Genomic DNA, 21,487 nt, shown 5'->3' with positions numbered 1-21,487 from the left:
GCCTTATCAAGAGGATTGATAGAGGACTGGAATGAACTCTTTGGTTGGGAGAGAAAAGACTTCAGCCGTGGATACCCCATCTCCTTTGTACCATTGTTGATTAGATAACAATTCACTTGTTGTTCCTTCCTTCATGTGTTCCTTCACTCAATCATTATTTTTGGGGTCCCTACTTTTTGGCAGGCACTGGGATAAAGTGATAAATAAGACATGGTGATCTCCACGGATCACTGAACCCAACAGGGAAATAAAGGCATGTGAGCAAATAAGCGAGAAACACTAAACAACCTATTCTTTAAAAATCTGCAACTATTTCCGTTTAAGAAACAATTAAAAAAAAAAAAAACCCAAACCAAGGTAGAGTCCCAATATCTTCTATGATTTGCAAAATGTTTTAGAAGGATGGGTGATCTAAACTAAACTCTATCACGAAGAATATTGCCTTCTTCAACTTTTCTCTCTTATTACAGTTAATTTTGACTTTGGCATCAGGACACATTTTGTTTTCCTTCTGCTCTCACACTCTGCATCTGTTACCTTCTCTGTCAGGCAAGTAGAGAAAGTAAACCATCAGGCAAGAAACAATAAGCACGGCACACATCTAGAAACTGAAACAAAATTGATAGGCATAATTTTAGCTCTACCTGCTTTCATAGTGCTTTGCATATGGAATACTGTATCTATAGGACTTTTAGATTTTTGGTGAGGCAGTACGGCACAGTGGGAAAAATATAGGTGTAGAAATCAGAGTAAGTTTAAATTTTGGCTTTATCGTTTGCTAGTTGTGTGGGCAAATCATTTAACCTCACTGACTCAGTTTCCTCATTTGTAAAAATGAGTGATAATAATATTTACGGGATTATAGTAACAAACATATACGCTTACTCATAGGCCTTTAATAAATGTTATTATTGAAATCATATGACACAAACGAAAATATTTTCTCAGCCCTTGGATAACTGTATAAAATACTCAAACAACTTAATATAAATTGTGTATATTAAGGGCAGGATTTGACCTGATTATATTAAACAGGCAAATAGTTATTAAAATTGTCTTAACTTGGGTCACCTACTGGGAAAAGATCATTACAAGCTGTAAATGTCTAGCTAGAGTGATCAACCCTGAAAACAGGGCTGGGTACAGGTTGGAGCCAGTCCTCAAGGTGGGAATGTGGAGCAGGGAATTAAGCTCGACCTCTTGGAGGGCGGTACATGTAATATTTGGAGTTCTTGGGTAAGAAAGAGTTGTTTCTTATTCATTTATTCATTCATATGGACTTGTGTATATTTTATATTTTAGGTAATATCTAATGCTATGTTATTTATCTTGCTATTCAAATTGTTCTAGCTTTGGCCATGGGGAGCCTTTTCAGGTTGGTTCCCATGCCCCTCTGACACACCTACATCCTTTTGTTTTTTTGAGCACTACTTTCTTTCTGGGACTACACATGCTTTGGGCTCGTCTTCTATTTTCTCTGCCCCAGCCCTAGAATCAGCCGTCTCTCCAAAGAGCCCTGGTTCCTTTGATTGGGGAATGGCATTTAGAAATCAAGATCTTGGTGATAGGTGTGCTCAACCAATATTTTCTGAGCATTTTCTATGCATCTGGCACTGTTCTGGGCACTGGAGATAACAACAGCCAAGGTCTCTGACCTCAAGGACTTTACATTCTAATGGATCATGAAAATTAAAGGTGCTACTATGAACAAAACATCCAGAAAAACACTTGGCTTATAAAAAGTGCTCAAAAATGTTAGTAAATCCTTCCCCCTCTCCCTCACTACACTCAATCTACAATTGTTCTAATCCCTTTCTTGGGGATTGGAGCAAACTGGGCTATGCTGAGGGCTGGAGTCCCATATAGGAGTGGGTGTAGGGATTGTAGGGATTATTGCTGGTGCTGGGCTGCATGGCACCTGTGCTCCACAAAGCATGTTTGAAGTGTTCCTGAGAAGGCAAAGCAAAGCCTGTGATAGAGGACCAGTATCTAACCCTAACCCAAGGGATACAACTCAGACCATTGAGGAGATGAGTCAAAAGCTCAGAATTTCAGTTGCTCGAGACCAAGTGTGGAAGCAGAGTACAAGTTGAATAAAGTATAAAAGGTCCCAAGTGAAGGCCATGAATGAAGTAGTGGATCTGGGTCCTTATTGGGTGCTGCCTCCATGGTATAGGAGCGCCTTACCCGCTGATAAACCCAGGCAAGGCAAATACACTTGATCTTTGAATGTCTGTCTCTCTGTTTTGCATCTTCTGTCACATTTCCTGTCCATTGGTTCCAGCTGTCCTGCCATGCATTTCAGAGTTCAGATAAAAGCCCACAGTCATCTGGAGGAACTCTTAGTGCAAGCATAATGTTGACACCACGATGGCCATATTGTCACCCAGAATCATAACGCAGGGACTGGAGAGTAAGCTGTTAATAGCTGCCCCCAGAATTGAGGCTTACTTAGGGAACACCATGTCTCTCGGCTCTCTGCCTTTATGCTCAGGTCCTCTTTTGTGTTGGATGAACTGGGAAGTTGCTACCTGGGAGGGTCTGTGCTGAGGAGTGGCAGCCCAGGGTCTCACCAGGAATTGTGAACAGAGGGAGAGGCAAAGGTCAGCACCAGGGAGGTGGTAAGCAGAGTCCTGCCCGGGGCTACAGATAAGAAAATAACCCAGGAGGCCAGACTCTGGGAGGGCTGAGAACTGGTAGGGAAAAGAATATGAGAGGGGGCATACAGAGAGGTACAGGACAAAGGCTGAAGGTTAGGGCTCCATGTGCCCAGTTACCTGTGCTGCTGGCTGCTGAGGGGTTGGGCTTAAGGGGTTGGGCTTGATGGGCTAAAGGAGCTTTTCCAGGCCTCGCTCCAGAAACTCCCAGGGACTGATATTTCCCCTTCTTTCCACAGTGATAGTAAATAATGAACAATTATTTATTATAATATAATGATAATTAATTATAAGATAATTAGCAACCATATTATTTATAATCATATATAAATAATAATAAATAAATAATAAATAATAAATAAATAATACATAATAATAAATTATAAATAATAATAAATCAAAAATTTGCCTTCTGATACCATTCTGAGGCCTATGGTAACCTCTTAAGAGGCAGAACTCACCAAAATCTAGTGAAAGAAATCCAGAAGAGAGGTAGTCTTTTAAAATAACTGCATTTTAAACGGTACATTGAGTTGAGCCTGCCCTTCTCAACCTCATCTTGGGACAGGAAGAGAGCAATGGGTTGTCACAGCAAGTTTGGTGTCCCCTTATCCCTTTGCAGCCTGGCCCCTTGACTAGGGACTGCGGCATCATGGAGCTTAGAGGGAGGACCAGGCCTAAAGGAGAGACAGATGGTTTGGGGCCAGAGAACTTCTTCTGTCCCTGTCCTCTCATAAAACCTGTAATCCTGGCTCAGTCTTGCCAAAAACATACTGACCAATGCTTAAAATGCAAGTCAAGAGCAGTGCATGGGCAGTCACGTGGGATGATGGTGGAGATGAGATGATTTGTCCTTAGACTCAGGTACAATGTCCTCTCGCCTGCATGAACATCAGGACATTTGAAGAGCACTTTCTGTACTCAGAGTCTCAGCTGCTTCAAAGTGGAAGAGAAAATCCAATAAGATTTTTAACTAATTTCTATGTCTCCCTGGCAACTGTAATATTATTCATAGTAAACATCTAGGGTAAACCAAGTAGTCACATGGGAAAATGATATTTCACACCTCTATTTTGGAATTATGTGCAAAGTTTGCCGCATCCCTCATGTTGAATATCACATAGCTAAATTGTTAATTACCCCAGTTGAAAATGATGATCTGAAATTAAATTATTAGTCATCGTTCTGTTGCATAAAATATTTGATTTCTCAACTCATGGACAAAATCTGTAATAAATGTTGCTGGCTTACAAGTCGATATTTACCACTGATTTATGCAAGGTTCTAAAAAATTGATTAACAAAGGCTAAAACAAGAGAGTGAAGAATTTAAGAAATTATCAGGTTCTCTGTTGAAAAATAAACACAAACCTCTTATGAAACTTTACAGTCAGTTTCTAATAGAAGGGTAAAACCGAAAGGGCATTTGCTTCCTCAACAATTCAACACTGGAACTCAGCAGTACTCTGGCATATATTAGCAATGCTTAAAATTCCCCCTTTAAGCTAAAAAGGAAGTATTGGGAATTCCCTGGCGGTCCAATGGTTAGGACTCGGCACTTTCACTGGGGGGGGGGCCTGGGTTTGATCCCTGGTTGGGGAGCTAAGATTCCGCAAACAGCCTGGTACAGCGTGGCCAAAACAAACAAACAAACACAAACCAAAAAAACCGCTATCCCGTCCCCTTTTTCTTTGATTACTCTTCACTCTTCTCCCCTTCTCCCCATCTAGTTCTCATCGTTTCCTCTCTCCTTATTTATAACCTTCAAGCCTTGCCTCTTTTCTTTCTTCCCAATCTCCTTCCTTGTCTCCCTCTTCAAGGCAATGCTTCCCAGTGGTTATTAAGACCATGGGCTCTGGAAGCAGATCAAGGCTTCCAATTCTGGCTCCACCGTGCACTGAGTGACCCTGGGTAGGCTGCTTCATCTTGCCATGTCGCCACTACCTTGTATCAGTCAAGGTTCAATTAGGGAAGCAGAACCACTAGTGTGGGAGGCACTGGGGAAGCAGAGGTCTGAAAGGGGAGTTGAAAGATCAGAGGGGTCACCCACCAGTTCATCTGAGAAGGCAGGTGTGTCCAACTGTCCGAATGGGTCTCTGAGTAGAGAGCTGGTGGAGAAATCTATGGGAGCTGTTGCCTCGAAAGGTTTGCATTCAAGAATCTGGTGATGTTGAGTCTGATCAGGAGGGCCAGAGGTCTCCCCAAAGAGCAGGATGTGGAGTGGAGGAGAGCGGACAGCTGGAACCTACTGGTACCTTCATGTCTGTCCATTGCTGCATCTAACCATGATGACCTTCAGAGAGTAATGGCTGCTGCTTTATTCTGCCTTCCAAATCTCATGCAAATTCCACTTTTGGCCAAATCAAACTCAGAACCATACAGGGAAGAGGATTCTGGGGAACTTAGGTCTAGTTTAACCAGGGTTTTTAGTACAAACCACCACGTAAGTAATTTTGAAAATGCAGTTATTAGGAGTTCATAACTCATGGAGATGTGAAAAGTAAATGAGACTTAAAACATGTAAAGAAAGCACTTATCACACTGTCTGACACATTGTAAGCTCCCACTAAATGTTAACTATCATTTCTTCTTTGTTTTCAATCCACTTCCTCTTATGCTGCACACTTATACCTAAGCATTATGACCAAATTTCTCAATGTCATTGACATTGCATCATCAATGTTCAGGATAATTAGTAAATGATGTGGGAAGTGTAACAACAAAGCAGATATTTATTGAGTACTTACTAGGTGACCTTTGTATGCATCAACACCTATGGTGCTAATAACAACCCTACGAGCTAGCTATCATCATCATTCACAGCAAACCATGAGGCCACTGAAGTAGAGCGATTATTTACTTGCCCCAAATTACACACAATTTAGACACAGTACCGGTTGAGAGTGGAGTAAGCCCATTTTAAACACTCTGTTTTCATTAAGGGTGGGAGTACCACCTCCAGGAAGATCATCTTCAGAAATACAGCACCTTCAAAACTAACAAAGGATCTTAGAACTTCTTTTCTGTTGTTATTGTTTCACACAAAATTTGGACGAATTATATATCTGCTCTCCATGGTTTGGACTACAAAGCCAGTGGTCAGAAAGAACTCGGTACGTGGCAATGTTGCGCAAAGCAGCCTTGATCAAGCCAACGTGTGTTGAGGTATTTGGGGAGGCAGTTGGAGAAAAGTTGAAGAAAGGTTAAAGTTAGTTCATAATTAGATATAATTTTGCAACCTAAAACTTGAAAAACTTGCTCCAAATGGGCTCCCTGGCCCTTTTTAAAGCATGGCCTTGTGACTTTTACTGGAATGCAAAGTTTGTCGTTACTCCAGCCAGTAACTCTCTCCCCGACCTGCCCCAAGCTCAAGCTGTCCCCTAAAGCAGAAACTCCAAATTTGCAACTCCACTGACTGTACTCATTTTTTTCAAAAATTTAAATGTTTTCAGATGGGGCTTATCACAGTTCCCACTCATCTCTCTCTATTTTCTGTCATCCAGCCTTACTTCACTCATCGATGTTACATGCCTTGAACTACAAGGCATTTGAGCTTCCAAAACTTGCAAGGTAATGGTCTCTAGGAGCACAAATTTCAAAGGGATTGTCTGGTCTTGGATTTCCACACAGAAGTCAGCAGAGATGAGGCGCATGGACCTTCCCAATTCTACTTTCTACTCATTTGGTCCCTCACCACCCAACAAACTCCTTAAAGTCCTTTATGGATAAACATGCTGTGTGGCATTCTGACAACCCCTAGGTTTACCTTTTAAGAACTAAGATCTGAATTGCTCAAAAGCCAAGTGGAGAAATCATACAATTTCACCTTTGCCAAATGTGACATGCATTCTGTAAAAGAAAAACCCTGAGATATGAGGGTTAAGTACTGAAAGAGTAAAGCAGAAAATCTAAGAATGTTCATAAGTAGACACAGGTGCAATCCCTGCAAATGCACTTGAAAAAGGGTTAATAGTGTACTTTTTAGTTCGTAGGGCTTGAAGTTTTAAAGTGTGCTATTAGGGAAATATTTGATTTCTTATGGTTTGGAACACCTGTGACATGAAAACTTGAAGATACTAAAATATGATAAATGATAATGTTTCAGCTATGTTGACAAGCATGTTTGGCATTGAGGTGGTTACCTGTCAGAAACAGTGCTGGTATTCATTACTTTTATTAATGGTCACTGAAACCTGGGACATGAAAGTGATGGTTCTGTAAAATGTATTCAGTTCAAAAGCTGGTTTTGGTATTTTATGATACAGATTGACAAAAGTTTGTGATATGTAACTTAAAACATGTGGGTGCAGTTAAAGTAACCATAGTATTTATTGGATAGAATCTTTTGTCGTTTTTAGAGATATGGAAAAAATCGGATTAGATAGAGTCTAGCTTGCTAAAAAGAGACACAGAACCTTGCTTTTTATTACAAGAGACAAAGCCTCCTAGACGTTTGCATTTGCAAATTTCTCCTGGCGTCCTTCAGGTTTGTGTACCTGAATCTGAGCACCATATCATCTTTACCATTCTCTTATCCTCTCTCTAACACTTACATAACTAAAGATGCTTTTGCTTAAATGGGCATTTGAGTCAAATTATTACTTTTAATTAAGTATAAATGTTATAGTTTTGCTCTCCTAACCCCTGGCAACTTTCTAATCTCTGCTCTCAAAAGCAAAATATTTGCTTTTACTGTATAGAATAAGATGGTGGTAACTAGAGTCTTAGGTTTTTAAAAACTGCTTGATTGTCGAAATGAAAGGATCTCAGTAAACATATCGAGTATTATTTATTTGGAACACTATACCAGTTTAACACGTAATTACAATTTCAGAATGTGTGCCATTATGCATTTAACATAATTAATTAAATTAATACAAATCCAAATTCCTCATACACTAATGATGACTCCTAGAACACATTATATCTTTCCCATTTTTATTCTCAGCATAGTGCATAGAAGCCTGGCCTGTGTAATAAATGCACTTTTAGAACAGTGGATTTTCTCAATTTCAAGGACTCTCTTGGGTGCTTAGCAAGTATACAGAACAATAAGTCCTTGGACCCTTACTGATCAAAGCAGCCAAATGATTTGTTGATGTTTTGGAAGAAACAGAGGTGAAATATTCAGTTTAATGACTGAGTGGAGAATAGTTTTATAGGAAAGGGGTTTAAGTCACACAGTTAATATTAACAATAGTAGCAATAATAATGAGTTGATTGAGCCTGGAAAAATAATATTCTCCTTGGCTAGAATTTTAGGATTACTTGAACTGTGGTGTCCAATAGAACTTTCTACAGTGATAGAAATGCTCTACAATCGGCACTGTCAAATATGGTAGCCATTAGCCATATGTAACTATTAAGCATTGGAAATGTGGCTAAGGCAACTGAGGAACTGGATTTTAAATTTTATTAATTAATTAACATTAAATTTAACTAGCCACATGTGTCTAGTGGCTATTGTGTTGGATAGTACAGTTCCAAAGTGCTTTTTTAAAAAATTTATTTATTTTTTATTATTTATTTATTTTTGGCTGCTTTGGGTCTTCGTTGCTGTGCACAGGCTTTTCTCTAGTTGCGGCGAGCAGAGTCTACTCTTCATTGGGGTGCGCGGGCTTCTCATTGTGGTGGCTTCTCTTGTTGCAGAGCATGGGCTCTAGGCGCGCGGGCTTCAGTAGTTGTGGCTCGTGGGCTCTAGAGCACAGGCTCACTAGTTGTGGTGCACGGGCTTAGTTGCTCCGCGGCATGTGGGATCTTCCCGGACCAGGGCTCAAACCCATGTCCCCTGCATTGGCAGGCGGATTCTTAACCACTGCACCACCAGGGAAGCCCCCAAAGTGTTATTAATAAAGCCTCTTTGAGTAATTTCTTTAGTTCACTCATCTATTCATGCACACATTTTATATATTTTTACATTCATTAATTCAACAAATATTTTTTGAGCACCTTCTTTGTTTCAGGCACTGAGGATGGGATGAGCAAAACTGACCAGGGCCCCACCCTCACAGAGCTTATATTGTCTCATGGAATAGATGAAAACCAATCAAATAATCACACAGCTGGTGGGAATTAGGAGAATGTGATGGTTGTAAGATTATCCCATGTGGCTGATTTCTGTGAGGAAATCCAGGCTTTTCAACCTCTTTAAAGTCTTCTGATTTCCCACAAGGGAGTGACCTCTGACCTGGGATCTGAAAGATGTTTGGCCCTTTGAAAGGGATAGATTTTATCAGTTGACACTACAGAGATCAAGCAGGATTGGTAGAAACAAATTTAGATAATTATCAGACTGACTACACATGTAAACAAAATCGCTGTTTCTCTTTAGAAAGAAGAAGAAGAATATCAGGAGCTTGGTGGCTTAGAAGCATTAAAGCTGTCAAAACTGAAAGTAGAGCAGTTGATCATAGGATATCCAGGGAGTTTCCAAGTCATTCTGTCTCACAGTATATAAAGGTACAGACCCTCTTAAATGCTTCTTTCTCTTTTATTGAAATAAGGTGTAGAAAACACACACACACACACACACACACACACACACACACACACGCGCACACCTGGGTATAACTAAGAAGTAAGACGTTAGGTAAATTACATTTCCTTAAAGAAATATTTTGATGTTCTTGGAAACCTATACTCCTACTGAACACTAGGTAAGTTTCTGATATAGACAAACTGCGTCTACTGTAAACATGCCATATGAAACAGCACTGATCTCTTCCATCTAAATATTTCCCAGTACCCTAGGATGGTCATCTGTGAAATAGATGATCTGAAGGTTCAGGAAACCAAACTATCCAAAGGAGCACAAATAGTCATCAGAATCTAGTTTGCATGTAGAATTCCAATCTCCCTGGAACTTCTAGCTGGTAATCTAATTTAAGCATGAAATGATATATGATAATTTGAAAATAATTATGTACTCTTAAATGAGAAGCCACTAAAGCACAGCAGCACAGAATTAAAGTAGCATGTGACAGTCTCTAATTTTACCTGCTGTAATTTTAATTTGGGGTTCAGAGTCAGGGTGGCAATGCCTTTTCAAAACATTCTGATCTTGATAAAAAATATCCAGGCAGAATATCTAAGAGAAGTACACTCTGTCATCCTCAAAAGAGTGTAAAAAGTGCATCTAGCACTTCCCACGGTGCAGTATTTCATGAATCTGTCTAGTTTTGTGGAACGCTGCCAGATGGCTGAGCTCTATTTCCACACCCCCCCACCCCTTTTCTTGGTATGCCTGAGAGCATATGACTTAGGCTACAGCCATGCCTACAGCAAAATTACACTGTGCTTAATTAACAGAAATCACTACATAACACACCTATGGACCATTCCTGGGGGCGTGTTGGATAGAGCCACTAGGAACTCTTGGGTCAATGCAGTGTTGAATGCTTTTCTCTCACCTACAAATATTAACACGTATTCTTCCCTGAACCAACAGGTAAGATCTCCACAAGTGATGGGCCACTGTTCCGTAATTCAAGTCCGCATATACCCTGAAGCCTCTGAACTAGATTGTGCTGAGTTCAAGTTTCTATAAAACCCACGACGACTGTCTTTTCATCAGAATACATGCTCACTCCCTCCCCAGAGGTAGGCATTGCTACTAGGGGATCCCTAGGTTGTTATTACCCTACACCCAGTCTTTCTAACCTGCAGTTTTTCACAGGAAAGAATTCTTGTTGAGAGGGCTTCTGTGTGCAGAGGGGAGGATGGGAGGAGTAGTGGTTTGGGGAGGAGAATTCAGCCCATTTCACTAGTGGTCACTAATGCCTTTCTGTCCAATCACACTCCTCCTGGCCCAAACCATTATATAATACATGTTGTAGCCTTTTGCATGTAGGTTATAACCTAAGCAAATAATCTTGTGGAATACTTTAACTTTTTAGAATGTAAAATTTCAAACATATCCGAAAGTGAGGCACACTAGTGTGATGAAGCTCCATGTATTCCCATCACTCAGCTTCCACGTGACCAACTCATGGCCAGTCTTATTTCATCTACACCCCTACACCCCTACCACTTGTATTATTTTGAAGCAAATTCATGAATAGTTTGCACTTTGATGGAGCAGTTAATAGAGGAGGCCACTTTTTCCCTAAAGCCGGCTTTGATTCTTCTCTTCCCAGCAGGAAGAAACTGTGATCCTTGAGACTCCCTAGCATTTTATTTCTACATTTCTTCTAGCACCAATCACGTCTTATCTGGTATTATAGGTCTTTTTGTACATCCTATCTTTCCTATTGAACCCTCAGTTCCTTGAAGGCAGGACTTAGGACTAATTCATCCAGCATTCAATAAATGCTTATTGAATGAAAGAAGAAATGTACAGAGATGGGATACAATGACTAAAATCCAAATTCGGATCAAAATAGATACACATCCAGCACTGGGAATCAAAGAAACAGACATTTCTTCACCTCAGATTTGCTCCTTCTGTTTATAAATCGTAAGTAGAGACCTTGAGTTTCTTCCAAACGCCAATACAATCTTTAGGGAAAATATGTTTATCTTGAATTGGATGATAAAGGACTTAAATATGGTGAAAGATGTATTTGTTATTTACGATAATGTAGATAGAAGTGGTTTCTTGTAGCTGTGCATTAATATAATACAAACTTGAAAACAGTGACCCATACTTTGCATGAAATAACAAAAGAAATTTGGGAAGGACAATTTTCTTCCACAGGGAAAGAAAATGGACTTTGGAGTTGGGCAGACTTGGCCGCAGAGCCCTGCCTTCAGCAAGTTACTTAACCTCTCCGACCCTTACCTTCCTAATCTATAAAAGTGGAAGGATCTTTTTCTTGCTTCACATGATTGTGAAGGATTAACTGGGATAGCATATATGAAATCTCCAGCACTGCCTGTCATATAGTTGGTGCCCTTATGCACTGGTAATAATATTAGCAACCACTTAAGAGTTTACTATATGCTGGTCCTGGATTAAGCAGGATACATGTATTATTCTAATTAATCTTCACAGTAACTTTGAGGACAGTTAATATTTCCATTTTGTTGATGAGAAAACCAAGGTCTAGAAACTTAAGTAACTTGCTCAAGGTCACATAACTAATAAGAGGTAGAGCTGGGGTTTGGAGATTTAAACCTGGGTCTCTCTGACGCTAAAGAGGAATTCTGTGTAATTATTGTGCTGCCTGACTTTCTTTCATTAAAATTTCTTTGAAACTTTGTATAGAAAAGGGCCTTTCTTAAAACTTTAAGGAAAATATCTTTTCTTTCAACCACTTATTGCTGCTGTAACAGAACCTGAGAAATAAGCAGCTTTGAATAATTAGGAATTTTTGAAAGTGGGAGGGTTAATAATGGAAGAATGAACATTTGAAGACCACATTCACTGTTTTTTTTTTTTTAACCCATGTCCCCTGCATTGGCAGGCAGATTCTTTTTTTTTAAAAATTAATTAATTAATTAATTAATTAATGGCTGTGTTGGGTTTTCGTTTCTGTGCGAGGGCTTTCTCTAGTTGTGGTAAGCAGGGGCCACTCTTCATCGCGGTGCGCGGGCCTCTCACTATCGTGGCCTATCTTGTTGCGGAGCACAGGCTCCAGACGTGCAGGCTCAGTAATTGTGGCTCACGAGCCCAGTTGCTCCGCGGCATGTGGGATCTTCCCAGACCAGGGTTTGAACCCGTGTCCCCTGCATTGGCAGGCGAACTCTCAACCACTGCGCCACCAGGGAAGCCTCACATTCACTTTTATTTTAAACACTTATAAGAATAGTGATTGTATAGAAAATTAATGTATCTATTTAAGGGATGTATAATATACAGAGACTTTTTGTAACACTAATTCTAGTGATGTTGCAGAAAAATATACCTGAAGGCACAACTTCCGTAAGACACCAACAGAAACAGCAGCATCAAAAATGTATAAAATTTACAAAATTTGGAAGATTTTAAGTGAAAAAGCTAGTAAAGTGTTTAGTGCATGATATATAATGAACATGGAATAGATATTTGTTGCATAACATGAAGCATGAGTCATAAAACACCTAATATATTAAGTCACTCAGAATCTGAGGCAGTGTCCAGTGCCTGATTAAGTCTTATGAAAACCTCTAAGAGTATATATTTTCTTTTTCTCCTTCTCCTTATTAGAAGTTCTGGCATTTCCTAAGTCTATTAGTTCCATTGGTTATCCCAGTACAAAAGCCTAGAAAGGCTTCCATTGAAATATTCAGGTTGACTATTAGAGGTTGTCAACACTGTCCTCTTTTTTTTTTTTTTTTTTCTTCATAAGTACTTTTATTTTTTTATTTATTTTTTTTCCACACACACACACACACTGTATTTTATTTTTACAAGAGATAAATAGACTGACACCAAGCATTGTACATGGATGACCACAACAAAAGCAACAATGATTGCAATTACCAAACATGAAACACACTCATACTATGTCATAATATTGCCATTCAGTCCAGTAATCCTCCACTGTAACAGCTCCTTTACTTTGCAGTGAAAATTGATTTGTATATTCCCTGCCTCTGAGTCCTTGTGGGATTTTTTTTTTTTTTTTTTAATTCAGGCAGAAAGTCACAAAAATTATACTCATCCTCATCAGTTCACTCAGTCCCATGTAATTAATTGTTGTTTTTTTTTTTCATCTTGATCTTTTGTTAGCACTTTTATGAGTTCATCAGTTTTTCATCAGAGTTCTGAAAATGCTTATTCATTCAGTTCAGCAGTACAACACTGTCCTCTTTGAATAAAAATATTTAAAGCGTTTGTTTTTCTAGGAAATGTAGTCCAGCTTGAAAATTCATCTTTAAGATAGAGCTGGAGTTGCCGGTCCCTACAACTCCCCACGTTCTGAACACAGATTTACTGTAGTAAAGAAAAATCTGAGTCAAATGTCTGAGGAACAGGGTGTGATTTAGCTAAAACTGCCAATTTTGTTACAGCATGTTTGGAAAAGTTGCCCCCAAACCGGCTGTCATGAGTACTTCTTAAATTAAAATAATTCCCACTGAATCTTTTGAAAGTAAATAGTTGATGTCCAAGAATCTCCCAGGAAAAGCCATTGTAAAGTCTCATGAGGACGGGAACTTTTGTCTGTGGCACTCACCTCTGCATGCTCAGGGCCTGGCACTTGGCAGGTGCCATAGATCTGTGTGGACTTGGGAATAAAGGAAAATTATTTGTGCCACAGTTCAGCTATACCAGGAGCCTGGCTTTGTGCTTATTCCTACAGTTAAAGCTTTCCCTAAGTGAGCTCTAAAATTCCCAGATGTTATAGTAAATACTCCTCAAATAAGTTTGGGATAACAACCTCGATATGGTTCAAGTCATATGTGGCAAAGATAAACCTGCCCTAGTATTGTTGCACCCTAAAACTCCCCATGGATTTGGAAGCTGGCAGAGATAAAGCAGACCCCAAGATGGTCTCAGCTGGACAAATGTTGAACAGAACAATTGCTGCCTCCAGTTGCTTTTGACACAAGTATTTGGTGGGGTGGGGAGCAGAGGAGGATAGTATGTTTGCTATTCGTGGACAGGCTCTTTCTTTTTTATCCTGCAGCCTTTGGAAGTTAATGATAATAAATTAATACTGCAGGGTCGTCAAGGTCAGACACCCTGTATCCTATGGGGTACCTGGACTTCCGATCCACTCAGATAAGGGGAAAGACAAAGGAGCAGTAGCCACCTGTCTTTATTAGAAATGGTGCTTGGTGCCCTGGTAGGGTTCTGCCAGTCTGCTTTGGCTTGTGTGTGGGTTGGGCAACTCGCCACTAAGAGGTCCTCACGGGGAGAAAGGCTTAAGAGGGTGGGCAGCATGATAGAAGAACCACCAGATTGAAACACAAGTCTAAATACATTCATCTTGTCCTTGTCTCATCTTTAATGTAACCACTTGAGGAATTAAGTTGCTCCTGTATGTTAGGGTGCCTCAGTTTCCCTAAGTTTTGCTCTCCCCCAGTTTAGCCATGGGCAGAGAATACACTTCTACCCTAGGGGCTGCTGCTTGTAGAAGGAGATAATGCTCTTGCACACATTACTAAGCTCAGTGTGAAATTAGTCCCCAGAGGGAGGAGGCGTGACCAATGCGTGTCAGATGTTCAGGCTTTCTGCATGACTCCAGCCAGGGGCAGGGATGTGGCTATGGGGAAAATAGGGTTTGGGGAAACAAAGGAGTTTGAAGGCAACCAGAGTTCCAGGCTAACCCCATAGAATAGAATGCAAGGAGTGAGGAGTGGGATGGAGGGCGAGTGGGAGGCAGTGGAATAAAAGAGGGAGGGGAGATCTTTGCAAGCCATGTGTTAGAGGTCTTGTTAACTGGCCTGGCCACTCACCAGCAGTGTGACCTTGGGCAAGTTAACTTTCCTGGGTCTCATTGTCCTCATTTGTAAAATGTCATCAGGTTGTTAAGAAGTCCAAATGAATACATGGAAAACATTTTGGTTTGCACCTGCACCCTGCCCCCCCTCAAAATGCTCAGTAAACATTAGCTCTTATTATCTGTAGCTCAGGCTTGCTTTTATGATTTGGTTTGATTAGTTTATCTACAGTTTGTACCAAGACAGGGTTATTTTGAAACACAGAGTTTCCACTCGGTATCACTTCACAGTTTGAGTAAACTCACCTAACCCTGTGCTGGGAAAGGTTGGAGATCCTTAAGAAATGTTCTTAAGAAGGATTACACCTGCCACTAGGTGTGAATTATTTGGCTAATTTAGTGTTACAACTAACAAAAAGAATGAAAAAAAAAAAGGCTTTCCTTACATCTGTCCTCACTTGGTAATATAATAGGAGACTTAGTGGCTCACTCTCTCACTTGTTCAAAAAAAAAGGCAATTAAAGAACTTCGCAAAACATTTGGTTGCAAAGCCTGAAAAGAGTGCACATCTCGAGAGCAGTTCCTTTCTTCTGCAGGAATACATTTTCATTAGGTCTTGGGTCAGCCTGTATCTAGGCTTTGGGAGAGAGTGTGCTGGCTTAAGGCAGACCTCTGTACCAATTTACAGTGGAATCTGATAAAAAAGCCCACGAGAAGAAGAAAGAAGCTATGAGCTTCCAGATAACTATATGGTCAAGAATTCATAGGACTTGAAATTCTGATCTAGACCAGAATGTGCTTTTGACAAACACAGGGGAGAAATTATTGTAAATGTGCTATGCTAGCTGGCCCAGTAGGAGAAGTGGGACAAAAATGTAAAAAATTTTTTTAAATTTTATTATTTAAATCCTGAGGTGAGGGGGAATCAACAACCTTTTAGGTTAATCTTTACTACCTACCTTACCAAGGGAGTCAAAACACTTGATACAAGGTCATTTTAGATGTAAAACAAGAATAACACGGAGGCATAATTATTATATACAAAACATAAATCACAGCAAACAGTGGGGAGAGGGATGGGCAAGATAGGTGATGGGGATTAAGAGGTACAAGCTACTAGGTATAAAATAAATAAGATTAAGGATATAATGTACAGCACAGGGAATACAGCAAATATTTTACAATAACTTTATATGGAGTATAATTTATAAAAATGTCGAACCACTATGTTGTACACCTGAAACTAATATAATATTGTAAATCAACTATAATTCAATTAAATTTTAAAAAAAATTACAGCAAACAAATTTTCATAGAGACTTGGCTAGTTCTGGTCAGGAGAAAATTCTTGGTGTATTTTCACTGGAGTTACACTAGTGTAACCTAGTAGTGGAGTTATTGGAAAGTCATTATTGTATAGTGGCTTCTATAATTAGTCTATGATTAATAGGTCCCTGACGGAAATTAACTCTGAGGAAAGCAGCATAGGGAAACTCAGTTTTAATCTAGGGTTTTGCAAGTTCATACAATTGGCAGTGGCCTAAGGAGCAAAATGGGTTAACTGAAGTGGGTTGTTACCAAATTGTTTGCGTTCAACCTTAGTTTTCTTCTTATTAATAAAAAGGTAATGTGTTTTCAGGACAAATATTGTGAAAGCTCCATAAGCAGAAAAAATTAAAGTTATAAGTTAAATTGCCATAATTCATTAGGAAGGAAAGAATTAAAAGAGAAAGAAAAGTTGAACTTGATACTTTCAAGTTTAGTGTCAGAACCTTGAAGTCTGGATCTTGCCCATTTGTGACAGTGTAATCCTGAATAGGTAGGTAACTTAGTTTCCCTACATATGGCCTTGAGTAAATAACTTAATCTTTCTGGTATAAATTAGGAATACTTTATGAACATTTCATCAATGTCTACACAGCAAAAAATAAAAAAGTTATTGCTGATTGCTCGGTTTAGGTGGTCAGTGAAGATAGCAGAACCAGCCAAGTCTGAGATTTACTGCCCTTGACTTGCCTGCCTTGATTACTTACATGGCCTTTATTAGCCAGCTTGGTGCAGACTTCCCTTCACTTTGTGCTCAGCAAATTCGACTGCAGAGTTGTTTTCCTCCCCTGTGAAAATGAGCAATGTTTATATTACTAAGATCTAAAAGAAAAATTTTAAAGATGACTAAAAACTAGAGCGTGGAAAATTTTCATTTACTGAGCCTCCACTTTCTACTTTCTTGTATCACCCAAAGGGTGGCTTCTCACTCCCTTGGGTCACCTGCCTCTAGTTCAGTGGCTCTCAAACTTTTTTTAAAACTAATTTTTCTTGGAGTATAGCTGATTTACAATGTTGTGTCAGTTTCTGCTGTACAGCAAAGTAAATCAGTTATACATATATCCACTCTTTTTTAGATTCTTTTCCCATATAGGTCATTACAGAGTACTGAGTCAAGTTCCCTGTGTTATACAGTAGGTTCTTATTAGTTATCTATTTTATATATAGTAGTGTGTATGAGTCAGTCCCAGTCTCCCAATTTATCCCTCCCCCTGTCTTTCCCCCTTGGTAACCATAAGTTTTTCTACATCTAGGAGCTCTCAAACTTGACTAGTTTCAGACTCACCTCAAGGGCTTGTTAAAACAGATGCCTGGGCCCCACCCCCAGAGTTTCTGATTCACTGGGTCTGGAGTAGGACCTGAGAATTTGCCTTTCTAACAAGTTCCCAGTGATGCTGGTGCTGCTGTTCTTGGGACCACACTTTGACAACCACAAAGGGAACTGGCCTCCTGCCAGCTACTTAATGGTCCCCATAACACCCTCCCCTCCCCCCACCTTACCCCTAAGCCTTTATCTCCTCCTAGGGCCCTTCCTTTCACCACTGTAAGTAACCAGTGGGATCCCTGGCCTCTAGCTGCTCCCTCTGGGTGGCCCCTGCTGGGAGCTGATGTGAAGGAGTCTTACTTCCTCACAACCCCTCTAATGCATGACTCCTGATGTTTTAAATGAAAAGACAGAAATAACTAGAGGGAATTAGAAACATTAGTGGGTAATGTGAAACTGAAGCTAAATGTGATTGTTCTAGTACACAGAAGCTTGGGTTGAAAACCCCATCTCTGCCAACTGGTGATGGTGGCTCCATTATGATGGCCACTGTGTGCCATATTAGTGACTCCTACTTCCTGTCCTGGAGAAGACATTAGAGGTACCCTACTTGAGCCTGCTTATTCTGTACTGAGATGTGAGATCCAGATGGGTGCCCTGGCTGTTCCTTCCTCTTCCTTTGTTGTAAGTTCAAGATTCTGTTTTTCTCCCAGATACTACTGGGATCTGTAAAGTCTCACAGTAGAGAAATCTTATAGGTCTGTCTGGGTTTAGGCTCCAGTTTTCTGAAGAACTGAAGGAAACAAAGTGACCTTTTTGGCTTCTGAATATGAGGTTAAGGAGAGACTATAGAGAAGGCCTATAGGTTTATAAGAACTTCCCCACATTTCAGGAACCTCACAGTGAGCTCCAAAACATTTTCCTATGGTTGCCACACGACCAACATGGAAACCAAGAAAGGAAACAAGGAAGTTAAGGGAGAGGTCTGGACAAAGATTTCCCTTTCCTTCTCGAGTTCCTCTTCTAGTATGTGACGCTGTAGAAGCAAGATCCAATGACATCAGCATCTTTGGTGAAAAGGAAGACAGAAGTGGAGGGTATACAGAGAGGGGATTAGTAGTCTGGAGGCACCCGAGCTAGCAAATCCAGCATGGGCGTCCAGCAGCTTAATTAGTGAAAGCACCATCTGAACGTGGCCTCAGTTGCAGGTTTGGGGCCAGATTCATCTGTGACTTGACCTAATTCAAATCAACAAGTAAATATTAAGCAATGAAGTGTTATGGGAAATAGAAAGAAAAGCATGACATGGATCCTGCTTTCAAGGAATCTATTATCTAGAAGGGGAGAGAAGAACTGTATACAAACCACTAAGGTGCAAGACAGACTATGACTCTCTGGGAGCCCTGGGCTAAGGCTGCAAATGGGCTCCTGGCCATATCCCGTGCATCTGGGCCACTATCAGAAGGTTAGAGATGGCTGAAGTAGAGGCCTGTGCTAGGGAGTTGGTGGCAGTCAGTTAGGGGATTCGGTGCTAAAGAGGTTATTAGTTGACTGCAGAAGCAACTACATACTTCTACCTAGCTATTCGTGATCATTGAGGCCAATTTTCAATTTTAATCTATATATTTGCATCCCTAATTTCAGTGAGGCCCCTCTTCCTACTCACAAATCTGTGCTTGTAAATGACTAATTGTTGTTCTATCCACTTGAGTAGTTAAGCAACTAAATGACTGCATGTGCAAATTCAGGGGTTTGGAGGCAAACACAACTGTGTTAGTGGTTGCATAACCCCAAGGTGGAAAGGGAAAATTAATAGGCAACCTGTGAAAATCATTACTAATGTTTTTCTTCTGAACTATCAAGAAATAAAATTACATACTTGGTCTTTGGAACATGATAGATGGGGTAGACTATCAGACAAGGAACACAGCAATCTTCTGAGTAGCTGATGCCTTGTTATTTGAATCAGTAGAATCTATATCAACAACAACAACAAAAATAAAACCAAGCCATGAGATCCTGAATATTTTGAGGCCATTCCAATTTCAGTTTCAGTGGGTCTAGGGAGTTTGAAATTTTGTGTGGCTGAAATGGTTACGAGATCACCCAAAATTCATCATCCTCCTTCTGTAATGGAACTGTTGCTGGGAGGTGGATTGAGGCCCAAAGAAAGAGATGATCCCACAAAGATTCCTATGTTCCTGCAACCCCAGAACCACCTGCCTCTGCCTGCCCCCTCCTCCCTGATGGAATGCCACAGGAGAGGGATACCAGGAGGATGCAGACAGAGTAGAAACAAAGAAACATTTCCACTTCTCGTTTTTGTATGAGGCTGTACCCTTTACATGGCTGGACTCTTTTGGAAGCACTGGAAGAAAGGGGTAGGGTCATTTAGGAGCTCCAGGGCCCTTGGAGATAGGCATGTTGGGTGGGTGTGTGGGATGGGATGTGGGAAGGGGAAGAAAGGAAAGCTTGTGATGAAGCCAAAGTGATACAAATGCCCAAAGGCTCCAACTAGCTAATCCCCGGGTGCCTCCAGCAGGGCACTCTTATCTCTCTTGCTCAGCATGATGGTTAGGCTCCTGAGAAGAAGTAATTAAAAAAAATAAAAGTGAATTTTGTCGTAAGAAAAACATGAAATCATGCTCCAGTAGGTTGAAAAAAAATCTGTCAGGTATTTTGTGTGTGTGTGTGTGTGTTTATCTCATTATTATGACCATGGACTTTATGTCCACAAACAATAAGTTTATGGAAAAAAAGTAAAGACATAAAAACGATTATTCATAAACTAGAGAATAAAGGTCCTTAGTGATGTCTAAGTTGCAGAGGCAGTAGCTCGCAACCATTAAATCTGCCATTCTCCACGCTCTTCACTGCATCCATCATAGGAACACGGGATGGGAAGTTTGTCCTACTCAGTACTATGTGCTACCCCACTCTTTTAAAAATCTGGTTTGCTCTCTCACACCATCCTCTGGCTGTGGTCTCGCTCAAGTCATATTGGTCATTCATTAACATATTCTGTTTGGCAGATAACATCCATTCTTACTTTGTCTTTTGCTATTTCTTACCTTGGTAGCCTCTTGGCCATGTTAATGGATGTATTGTAATCAGAAACGGTGGATGGTGAGTAGGACTGGGCTTAGCTCCTCACTGCGCAGGGTATTATATCACATCACCCCCACCAGCAACACTCCCAAGTTACACCATCAGCTCCAATTCCAAAATATTTTGGTGGGCAAAACTAGTCTTATTATTCCAAAACTAGTCTTAATTTCTTCTTTGTTTTATTAAAAAATTAAAATAAATGTGTGAAAATTGGGAGGTTGGCGTATCGTGTGAGTTGAAGCCTTGGCAACAGTGTGTAAAATCTATATCTGGGAATAGTTGACACCAAGAGTTAGACTGTGCATTGCTTAGTATTACAGGCTTCAGTGTATTAAAGGAATATAAAATAAGTATGTAACTTTTGCTTCTTCCTTTCACCTGAAACGTAGTTAGTAAAGAGTAAAGTCTATGTGGTTCATACCAAAAAATACATCGGTTTGAAAATACAGCAGGAAAAGATTTATTTTTTAAAGAAGTCAAATCTTGGTGTTAACAAGGCACAAGTATTGTGATTCAAACTTTATATTTTGTTGAAAGTGCTTTCACATTTGTATTACTATTATTTCTAGTCTATTTTCCCAGAAGAGCAAAGTCAAGTTCGAGATGAGGGAACTGGCAGAACAGGAGGCCATAAAAGTGATGGAATGCCCACAAGGCATATAAGAAACTAAATATTGATCTTTGTTCTTTCAGGGAGGACTCTCAAGTTTCTAAGGATGTCATTACAGCTACGGTGGCGTTGGTTAATCTGATCTGCTATTCAGCTGTGGTCTTGCTCAGCACTGAAAGAACACTTTGTTCATGAGCTTCAGCTGACAACCAGAGAGT

The 21,487-nt window shown here is 40.1% G+C and overlaps 1 protein-coding gene across 1 annotated transcript in view; it reads right to left on the bottom strand.

Moving 5' to 3' along the window:
* The window catches only part of PELI1 (pellino E3 ubiquitin protein ligase 1), a 130,409-nt gene that overhangs the window by 79,927 nt on the left and 28,995 nt on the right, over positions 1-21,487 (bottom strand). The window contains exon 2 of the mRNA XM_082426641.1: positions 16,995-17,075. The gene's annotated coding sequence lies outside the window, so the exon portion shown is untranslated. The remainder of the gene's footprint in view (positions 1-16,994; positions 17,076-21,487) is intronic.

This window comes from Balaenoptera physalus (assembly GCF_965194825.1).
Source record: "Balaenoptera physalus genome assembly, chromosome: 15".
In the NCBI taxonomy this organism is placed as follows: Eukaryota; Metazoa; Chordata; class Mammalia; order Artiodactyla; family Balaenopteridae; genus Balaenoptera; species Balaenoptera physalus.
The sequence above is the reverse complement of the archived record's forward strand: the minus strand, read 5'-3'. Positions and strand labels throughout refer to the sequence as shown.